The 11030-nt window shown below is 44.9% G+C and overlaps 1 pseudogene; it reads right to left on the minus strand.

Moving 5' to 3' along the window:
• Positions 1-4359: 4359 nt before the first annotated feature.
• Positions 4360-10055, minus strand: LOC148583672 (uncharacterized; annotated as a pseudogene).
• Positions 10056-11030: the final 975 nt, after the last annotated feature.

Genomic DNA, 11030 nt, shown 5'->3' on the forward strand with positions numbered 1-11030 from the left:
GATGTGTTGTCCGAGTGTGATCGATCGCACACATGGTGCGCTCGATCGCATTCGGGCAAGGGTGTGCTTGTGTGGGTGATGTGCGCTCAATCGCACCCAAGGTGCGTTCGATCGCACTAACATAATGTTTAAGGCCATCATTCGGTTACTACGCTTGATCGCATACTTGTTGCGATCGATCGTAGTAACAGAATGTTAATTTTTTTTTTTTTTTAAATGCATAATGAAAAAGAAACACAAAGGATAAATGAGATACCTGTAAAGTAAAAAAATATTGATATGGTGAAAAACAAGAGGAAAAAGTGTACCGCCTTTAGTGGCCTCAGTACCACTATTTTGAGTAGATGCACTTGAGTTCCTCGACTGCTCAAACGCTTCTACTTGCAGCTGTAATGCCTCTAGTGTGGAGAACTGTGCTCGAGCTCCACAGAATGTGGCTCAAGTGCCCTTGGTGGTGCAGGGACAGGACTTTCTTTAGAAGTCAACAGCTTCAGGTCCACATTGGACGCCTTCTTGATCTATGTTCTGTGATGATGGTCCTTTGGTCTTTTCTTTTGGAGCTTGTTGTCCCCATTTGCTTCATGACTCAAGTCGTCCCATTCATCCAGCTGCAGCTTTATTTTGGTACTTGGATATGGTGGATTGGCTTGAAGAGGTTGCTTTGCTCCACTGATTTCCTCAGCAACATATACACAGACTGGCCTTGTGTCCTGACTTGTGGACTCATGAGTTAGGGAGGTCTTTTCTGGATTTTTCTGTGGGTCCTGCAAAACTGGCTCACTGACATCTTGGATCATACAAGTATCAAAACATTCTAGATCATCATGAGGTAACTTCATTGCATCAAATATTTTAAATTCTATTGTCTCACCATTCACCTTCATACTTACTGTACCCTTTTTCACACCTATTTTAGTGTCAGCAGTTCTCATAAAGGGTCTTCCTAAGATGATAGGCAAGGGTGATAGCATAGGGGATTGTTCCACATCTAACACAATGAAGTCACCAAGTAAAATAAATGTACCTACCTTTACCAACATATCCTCAAGAATACCTCTTGGTCTTTCGATGCTTCTGTCTGCCAATTTCAAGGTAACAGAGGTTCATTGAAGCTCCCCCAAACCCAGCTTTTCATATACCATGTAAGGCAGCAAATTGACCCCTGCTCCCAGATCCAGCAATGCATGCGCAAAAAGATGATCTCCTTTCCTGCAAGGAATGGTAAAACTCCCCGGATCTGTTAGCTTAGGTCGTAATTTTCTCAATAAAACTATACTTTCCTCTTCTATTAGGGCCACAGTCTCATGCACCTGAAATCTCCTTTTGTTAGTGCAACAATCCTTTAAAAATTTGGCATAAGAAGGAATCTGTTTAATTGCATCTAACAAGGGAATATTGATTTTTACTTTCCTCAAAGTTTCAAAGATATCCATGAGTTGCTTTTCTTTCTTTGGTCTGACTAACCTTTGAGGAAAGGGGGGTGCATTTACCTTCTCCATTTTGTTTACCTTAGAAGTTGATGGTTCATCTAGAGTTGCTTGAAGTGGCTCTTCAGTTCCAATGACTTCACCATTCCTGAGAACTGTGACTGCTTTCAGCTGCTGGTGACTCCCTGGGTTAGGTATTGTTTGAGCTGAAAATTCTCCCTACTTCCTCTCACTCAGCTCCTTTCCCTTCTGCCCCATTTGCACTTCCAATCTTTGAATGGCTTGATCAGTCTTTGTATTGAATTGTTTTTGATCAGCCGTGAATTGCTGTTGTGAGGTCACCATGTTGTGTATCATATTCTCCAATTGGTTCAACTTTGACTCTTGAGTTGGTTGGCTTGCTTGTTGGGGCCCCTTCTGCTGTCCTTGATTGTTACTCCAAGAGAAATTGGGATGGTTACGCCATCCTGGATTATAAGTGTTGGAGTATGGATTGTTTTTGTGGGGGTAATTGTTTTGTCTCACATAGTTCACCTCTTCTTGCTCTGCAAATGGAGATAAAGGACACGTCTCATTAGAGTGATCTAGATGGGAACAAATAGCACATACCTGGATTGGTGTGTCCTGTTGTAGATATGAGATTTTCTGAGCAGTCATGGCCTTGACAATCATGTCCAACTTCTTTTCCACAGCGCCCATCTGATTTGAAGATCCCCCATTGAAGTTCACTTCATACATGCCCTTGCTCTTGGCTCCTCTCCTTCCTCTAGAGCAGAATTGCTGGGAATGCTCACTTAATGTTTCAAACAGCTCTATTGCTTCCTCACTACTCTTCTCCACAAGTGCTCCTCCACAAGCTGAATCAACCATCCCTTTGGTAGTATCATCTAAACATTCATAGAAAATTTGTACCCGATTATCTTGAGGGATGTTGTGATGTGGGCACTTTAGAAGCAATGAATTGAAGTGATCTGATGTGCAAATTATCTACCTAAATTAATAGGTAAATAATTGTACGTTTTACCTGCAAGTGCACAAGGTCAACATGGTAGTATACGGTGCAAGTACAGGATCATTCCCACGAGGATTGCTGAATTTTCGTTTAAAAGTAAATTCCTTAAGTGAAATAAAGATTGATTGAGTTGATAATGATAAAAAGGTAGGGCTTTGTTATCCACCACTAATTATATTAAGCTAATATATCAATATGCCAATGCTTTGATCAAGTTATGTCTATCTAATGTTTGCCAACCTAAGGGCATGGTATATACTCCTTAAGCTATAGATTTCCCTAAGCAACGAGTTAGGCATGGTGTATACTCTAACTCTTTTCTTCCCTAAAGGATTTAGCATGGTATATACTAAGTTGTTCTTTAGAAAAGCATATGTTCTATGGAAATCGACAAACACACGAGGCCTAGGGCATGGTGTATACTTCCGGTTCCCCATCTTGATTAACCCAAGAATCCGGCGTGGATATCTCTTGTTACTTAGGTTAAACCCAGGACTCGGTCATCCAAATTGATTTAACTAACTAGTCCATACCACATGCATATATTGATCAGACACACACATATGAGGAATTCATGCAAGCAGGTATTAATCAAGTTAAATAGCACAACAAGATCATCACAAGGACGCCAATATTTAAATATTAACAAAACATAACTAGGGCTTCAATCTAGCCCTACTAACTAAATTAGCTACACATAGAGTTGAAGTTAAACATCTTAATAAAATAAAGGAAAGAAAATAAAAGAATAAACCCAAGACTTGTACTTGAAGAGCTCCTATTCTTCTCCTTCTCCAAGCCTACTTATTATAAAGGCTTAAAGGTCTATATATAGGCTTTAGAAGTCCTTGGAAAAGTAGTAAACCCTAGGGATTTCGTAGGGTTTCAATCCTATTACAATTGGGAGTTGGAAAACCCTAATATGGAAATAGGGACATTCTAACCGCCTCTTAGGGTGTCTCCTGTGCACGGGTGCGATTGATCGCAACCCGTGTGCTCTTGATCATAGGTCTACGATCGATCCTTCTTCTGGCATGCACTCGATCGCTCATGGCCGGCTTTGTGATATGTCCTCTCGGGTTCTGCGCTTGATCGCAGGTACCCTGCGATTGATCACAGTGTCAGGGAGTTCCAACTTTCTTCCTCTTCTCTTTTTGATCCCAAATCACCTAGTTTTACTTCATTTTCTTCCAAAAGCATGTAAAAGCATGAAAAAACACAAAAAGGAATTAAAATGGCCTAATTAACTAAAACAAAAGGATTAAAACATGTAAGTTCAGGGCTGAAAATATGAATATTTTAGCACTTAACACTTTTTGAAATACTAAGTGAGCATTCCCAACAATTCTGCTCTAGAGGAAGGTGAGGATTAAAAGCAAAGGCATGTATCACGTGAACTTCAATGGGGGATCTCCTGCTGTGGAAAAGAAGTTAGATATGATTGTTCAAGCCATGACTGCTCAGAATATCTCACCTGCTCACTGCTTAATGAGGCAAGAGGTCCGGTTACTTGGTGGAAAGTTTAAAATGATCATCTTTTCTTTTCTTTTTTTTATTGAAATTTATGCCAAGGTTGTTTTCCCAATAAGTTGCCCAACTACATTCCGAATATTAAAAATAGACAATCTTGATTCCAGATTTTATGCCCCACAGACTATATGCTAGTGTGCTTTGTGAAAATCAAGTTGAAACAAGTAATATTTCATGCTGCCAATGAAAGTAACCTTGTTTTAATTCCTAAATCAAGTGATCATGTGCTTGTCATATTAAGCCCATCAATAAATCACAATAGGAAAATCAATTGCATGCTCAGAACTATCATGTCTATGCCCACACCCCCCAACTTAAAGTGCAAAATGTCCTCAGTGTGTGGAAAACAACAGTAAAACAGTGCAACGGGAAAAAGAAACACCGAACCTGTCACTGTGGCGTAAAAGAAGATGCCCCTGGAGCAGGTGGCAGCCGTGCTACAATGGCACATAGCAGTTCTTGCCTGGCTTCAAATCGTTCATCTGCCTGGCTTCTATCCTCTGCTCTCTGGGTAGCAAGCTCAGATCGGAGATCTTCCAGTTCTTTGTGGAGGGACTCATATTGTGACATTGTCATAGTAACGGTCGCTGCCGCTCCCGCTCTGTGGACCGGCTCAACTGGAGGTGGCTCATTGTGTACAGGCCCATCAGCGTCCCTAACGACCTCAGCTGCTGCAGGCACCCGACGTTGTCTCGGCATGTGGGAATAACTCTGATTCCACTGGATCAGGCCAAACAGAGGATGTGTAGAAATAGGTCCATCAGCCGGGGTACCCTCTATGCCTCGGGTCTGAAAGATCTGGGTGAGGAGAAAAGGGAATGGAAGTCCCCATAAAGCCAAACCCTGAGTGCACCTCACAATCGCCCCGTCCCAAAACTTGTGTATCTGGTCCCAAATGAGCTGAGGGATGGAAATCCAATAGCCTCTCTGAAAGGCAAAGAGTTCTGTAAGAAAGGGGCCACGCCTCTAAGTCTTGTGTCCAAAGGGGCACACGTTCCGCTGCAAGATGAAGTCCACCAACCATAGGCGAGAAGGTAGCAGGACCTTGCTTGTAGAGTTGCAGAGGTCATCGGTGTAGCAGCCGTGGCAAATGTCAACCACAACAAACTGCAGGGTGAGGTCGGATGGCAAGTCTGAGTACCGAGGGGCTGACTGGCTAGAACAGGGCAGTGAGGCCGCGGCGTTGACATTCTTTGACCGCCCACTTTGTTGCTGGGAGGCTTCGAAATACGGTGTCGATGCCAAATGAGGTTTCCAAGGTGAGTTTACGTTGCTTCCCACGGCGGGGTAACAGCTGGGATGGGGCTTCGGGAGTGGTATCCCGGGTAGGGGAGGCCCGAGAAGTGGAAGCTGGGGCTAGAAGCATGATGGTGCTTCGTTGAGGCATTTTCTCGAACACGTGGTGGGCACGTCAAAAGAAAGGTGATCAAAAACCACGTTGCTCGGGAGCCCAACCCCGTGCAAAACAGAGAAAAACCCAACACAGAGCAGTCTGTGTACCCATAGACTGCGATTGGCACAAAAAAATTGAAAAAAATTTGGGCACAGTTGGGGATTGGGGAGAGTGGGAAATGTGAGGGAGAAAAGTGGCTAGGGGGAGAGAAAGTGCGGGGAAAGGGCGGTGGGGCAGTGGCGTGTGGTGGTACGGTGGCCGTAAGGGGTATGGCGGTGGTGAGGTGGCGTGTGGTGGCGGTTTGGTGCTAGGGAATGGCAGTGGGTGTGTGGGTGCGGGGGGACTGTGGCGCTGGGAGTGGGGAAATGGGGAAGAAAGTGAAGGGGTCGTGACCTAAAAAGGGAAACGTGAGACCTCTAAACGAGTGCGCTCGATCGCACTTGCGCAGAGGGTGGCAAGGTAGGGCGTGGGTACGATCGCGCGCCCCTAGAGGTGCGCTCGAGTGCATGCGTGCAATTGTGTGTCAGTGTAGAGCTTCTGCGCTCGATCCCACTTAGGGTGGGCTCGAGCGCAGGCTTGTGTTCTGGGATCGAGCGCACAGTGTGTGCGCTTGAGCCCAGTGGTTCAGTGTCTTACTTAGAAAGATAGACGGGATCCGTCAAATCGACAGATTCCATGTCTATACCTGGCTCGAGGTTCTGGATGCAGGGCTTCAACCTTCGACCGTTGACCTTAAATAGAGTGCCATCCTTTGGGTCCTGCAATTCAACGGCGCCATGGGGCGACACCGAGGTGACTATGAAGGGGCCGTCCCACCTTGAATGGAGCTTCCCAGGGAAAAGTCGGAGTCTGGAATTGAAGAGCCATACTTTCTGGTCCGGCACAGACGTCTTAGGCAAGATATGTTTGTCATGAAAAGCCTTAGTCCGCTCCTTGTAAAGGCAAGCACTATCATAGGCATCTCGCCGCAGCTCCTCCAACTCTGTCAACTGAAGTTTCCGGTGAGGACCAGCTGCTTGCATGTCGAAATTGAACTGCTTGATTGCCCACAAAGCCTTGTGTTCTAATTCCAGAGGGAGGTGACACGCCTTGCCATAGACCAACCTATAGGGAGACATTCCAATGGGAGTTTTGTAGGCTGTGCGGTAAGCCCATAATGCATCATTGAGGCGCAAGGACCAATCCTTTTGGTCTGGCCTAACCGTCTTCTCCAGAATATGCTTAATCTCCCGGTTAGAAACTTCCACTTGGCCACTTGTTTGAGGATGGTAGGGCGTGGCTATCCTATGTGTGACAGAATATTTGTGAAGCAAAGCCGTGAAAAATCGGTTGCAAAAGTGTCTACCTCCATCACTGATGATAGCCCGAGGAGAACCAAATCTGCTGAAAATGTTGGCTTGGAGGAATTTCACTACAACCTTGTGATCATTGGTCTTGGTGGCAATGGCTTCTACCCACTTAGAAACATAATCCACTCCTACCAAAATGTACTCATACTCGCAAGATGGTGGGAAGGGTCCCATGAAGTCGATACCCCAGACATCAAAAATCTCGACAATAAGGATGGGGTTCAATGGCATCATGTCCCTCCAAGACATAGCTCCTAGGCATTGACATCTCTCACAGGCTCGGCAGAAGTCATAGGCATCTTTGAACAAGGTGGGCCATGTGAATCCACATTGTAGAACCTTGGCTGCTGTCTTCTTGGCACTGAAGTGTCCTCCACAAGCTAGGGAATGACAAAAAGTAAGAATGCTGGAAAATTCACTCTCAGCGACACAACGTCGGATGATCTAATCAGCACAAAACTTGAACAACTCTGGGTCTTCCCAATAATAGAATCGAACTTGCTTGAAGAAGCGGTCCTTATGTTGCTTAGACCAATGAGAAGGAATCCGACCTGTTGCTAGATAGTTGACAATATCGGCATACCATGGGCGAATTTCTCGGAGTAATTTCCAAGAGTTGCTCATCTGGGAAGGAGTCATGAACAAGTACCGGCTGGGGTGTCTCAAATAAAATCCATGACAAATGGTCAGCAACAACATTTTCAGTGCCCTTCTTGTTCCGAATCTCGATGTCAAATTCTTGCAGAAGTAGTATCCAGCGAATCAACCGAGGCTTTGTTTCCTTCTTGGCCAGCAGATGTCGCAGAGTAGCACGATCAGAAAAAATTATAACCTTTGATCCCAGAAGATATGAGCGGAATTTATCCAGAGCAAATACCACAGCTAGCAATTCTTTCTCAGTGGTTGTGTAATTGACTTGAGCATCTATTAAAGTCTTGCTAGCATAATAAATGACATGAGGAAGCTTGCCTACCCGTTGTCCCAAAACTGCACCCACAGCATAGTCAGATGCATCACACATGATCTCAAAGGGCAATGACCAGTCAGGCAGCTATATGATGGGAGCAGAAGACAATAAAGTCCGAAGCTGCTGGAATGCCTTGTGACATGCTTCATCAAAGTGAGAAGGGGCGTCCTTAGCAAGTAAGTTACATAAGGGCCTTGAAATTTTACTGAAGTCTTTGATGAAACGACGATAAAACCAGGCATGCCCTGGGAAAGAACAAATCTACCTTATTGAAATGGGTGGTGGTAGATTTTCAATTAGCTCAATCTTAGCTCTGTCCACCTCAATACCTCTTTTGGACACTATATGGCCCAAAACTATACCTTCCTGTACCATGAAGTGGCTCTTCTCCCAGCTTAAAATCAGGTTAGCTTCTTTGCAACATTGAAACACAAGTGAGATTATGGAGACAGTTATCAAAAGAAGATCCAAAAATAGAAAAGTCATCTATAAATACCTCCAAAAAATTTTCCACCATGTCGGAGAAGATAGACATCATACATCTCTAGAATGTGGCAGGTGCATTGCATAAGCCGAAGGGCATGCGTCGGTAAGCAAAGGTGCCGAATGGACATGTGAATGTCGTCTTCTCTTGGTCTTGGAGATCAACTGCAACCTGATTATACCCAGAGTAGCCGTCAAGGAAGCAATAGTAACTTTGGCTAGCAAGACGCTCCAAAATTTGATCAATGAATGGGAGCGGGAAGTGATCCTTCCGGGTATGGGAATTGAGCTTCCGGTAGTCAATGCAGACACGCCATCCCGTGGTTGTACGCTGTGGAACCAATTCGCCAGCAGAGTTCTCAACGACGGTGATGCCTGATTTCTTTGGAACCACTTGAGTGGGGCTCACCCATTTGCTATCTGCAATAGGGTAGATGATGCCTGCATCAAGTAACTTGACTACCTCTTTCATTACTACCTCCTTCATGTTGGGATTCAACCGGCCCTGTGCTTCACGGGAGGGTCGAGCATCTTCTTCCAAATGGATCCGGTGCATACAGATAGAGGGGTCAATGCCTTTCAAATCTGCCACGGTCCAACCAATAGCCTCTTTATACTCCTTTAACATTGCGAGCAGACTGTCCTCTTGGTCTTTTTGTAAGCCGGAAGCAATGATAACCGGCAGGGTGTTGTTAGACCCCAGAAATGCATACTTGAGCTTTGCTGGCAGGGGCTTCAACTCAAGCTTCGGTGGAGACAGTATAGATGAAACAGGAGGAGTGCTTGATGTCACAAGTAGGGGCTCTTTTACTACTCCCCATGGATGGAAATCTGTACTTCCAACTATTTCTAGCAAATCATGGACCTCTTGAATGTATTGGTCGGTGTTGAATTCTTCAAAGTCGAAGTAATTCAGGCATGCTTCCACTGGATCCTTTGTCAGGAGACTGGGTAGTGAGTCTTCTACATATTCTTCAATGCTGTCCAAAAAGAAACACTCATTCTGATCAGGAGCATGATGAAATGCAGTAAAGATATTCAACCGAACCTTCATATTGCCAAATGACATCTCCATGACTCCAGTTCGACAGTTGATACATGCATTTGTTGTGGTTAAGAACGGACGCCCAAGGATGACAGGAACCAGCTTCTCAGGATTGGGCACAGGCTCGGTATCAAGCACTATGGAGTCAACTGGGAAGTAAAATTTATCCACCTGGCTGATCATATCTTCGACAATCCCTCTAGGCTTCTTAATCGACCGATCAGCTAGTTGCAGAATCACTGTGGTGGGCTTCAGCTCCCCTAGGCCAAGCTGCTGATATACTGAGTAGGGAAGTAAATTCACACCAGCTCCCAGATCTAAGAGTGCCTTATCAATCTCTCTTTTTCCGATGATGCATGAAATTGTAGTGGCCCCGAGGTCCTTGAACTTCAGCGGAGTGTTGTGCTTAATCAGGGAGCTCACTTGTTCAGTCAGAAGGACTTTCTTAGGGATGTTATTTCTGGTCTTCCTCTTTTGAGTACACAAGTATTTAAGGAATTTGGCATAGGCAGGCACTTGTGCAATGGCATCGAGAAGGGGGAGATTGATTTTGACCTGTTTGAACATCTCCATCATTCCTTGTATTTTCTCTCCTTGTTTCCCAAAGTGGGAAGGTGCCTTGAGACGTTCTAGGAAGGGGGCCCGTGGCTCATATGGGATCTCTGGAGTGGGTACTGCTAATGACGAAGCTTCATTGCTTGCTTTCGTGCTTTTATCATTCTGCAGATTCTGTGCAACCTCCGTGTGCTCATCCTTCTTCTTCTCCACATGATTGTCAACTATTCTGCTGCTTCTCAAGGTGGTGATGGCTCGAACTTGCTGATGGTATGAAGTGCCCTCATCTACCATGTAGTGCCCCTTAGGGTTTACCACCGGCTGACTCAGAAGCTTTCCTTCGTCCCTTCTGTTGATGGTGTTGGCAAGTTGTCGGACTTGAGCTTCTAGCTTGGCAATGGGTTGGGTATGTGAGTTGACTCTTTCTTTTTTAGATTTGATTGACTGCTTGATCTCGCTGGTCAGCTCATTCACTGCTTTTATAATCCGATCCTCAAAATTAGACTCTAAAGGAGCCTGGTAGTGTTGCTGTGGAGGCCGGTAAGTGGAAGGAGGTTGGTAGAGCTGCCTGTTGGATTGAGCTTGATTGTGTGGCCTTGGGGCTGAGTTGCTTGAATTCTTCCATGAGAAATTTGGATGATTTCTCCACCCGGGTTGTAAGTATTAAAGTACGGATCATTACCCGGTCTAGAGAAAGCTAGATTAACCTGCTCATTTGCAATATCAGTATAATTTCCAGTAACAAGGCAGTTATTTACATGATGCATAGGACTGGAACAGAATGAACATGATTCAGTGTGTGTGTGAGCAGCATTAGGAGCTAAACCAGCAGTCAACAGAACTTGATCTAGCTTCTTGGTAATAGCTTCAACCACTTGGTTAGCCATGTTTGGGGAATGGCCTGCTTCATACAAACTCTCCGTCTTGAGTGCTTTAGGTGCTGGTGCCCTCCGTCTGGTGGAAACCTGCTGAAGAGAATTGTTACTCAAGTTTTCAAACATAGACCATGCTTCATCTTCGCTTTTTAACATGAATGTTAGCCCACATGATGCATCTACCATTTTTCTATTGGACTCGGTCAGGCCATCATAAAAACACTGCACTAGCTGCCATTTTGGGACAGCGTGGTGTGGACATGATCTAAGCAAGCTCTGCAACCTATCCCAAGTCTCATGGAAATCTTCGCCCTCATACTGGGAGAAGGTAGTGATGGCTCTCCTAGTATCATTGGTCATTCCTATGGGAAAATACTTCTTAAGAAATTCTTGC

The sequence above is a fragment of the Corylus avellana genome, chromosome 9, assembly GCF_965113065.1.
Source record: "Corylus avellana chromosome 9, dhCorAvel1.hap1.2, whole genome shotgun sequence".
NCBI lineage: Eukaryota > Viridiplantae > Streptophyta > Magnoliopsida > Fagales > Betulaceae > Corylus > Corylus avellana.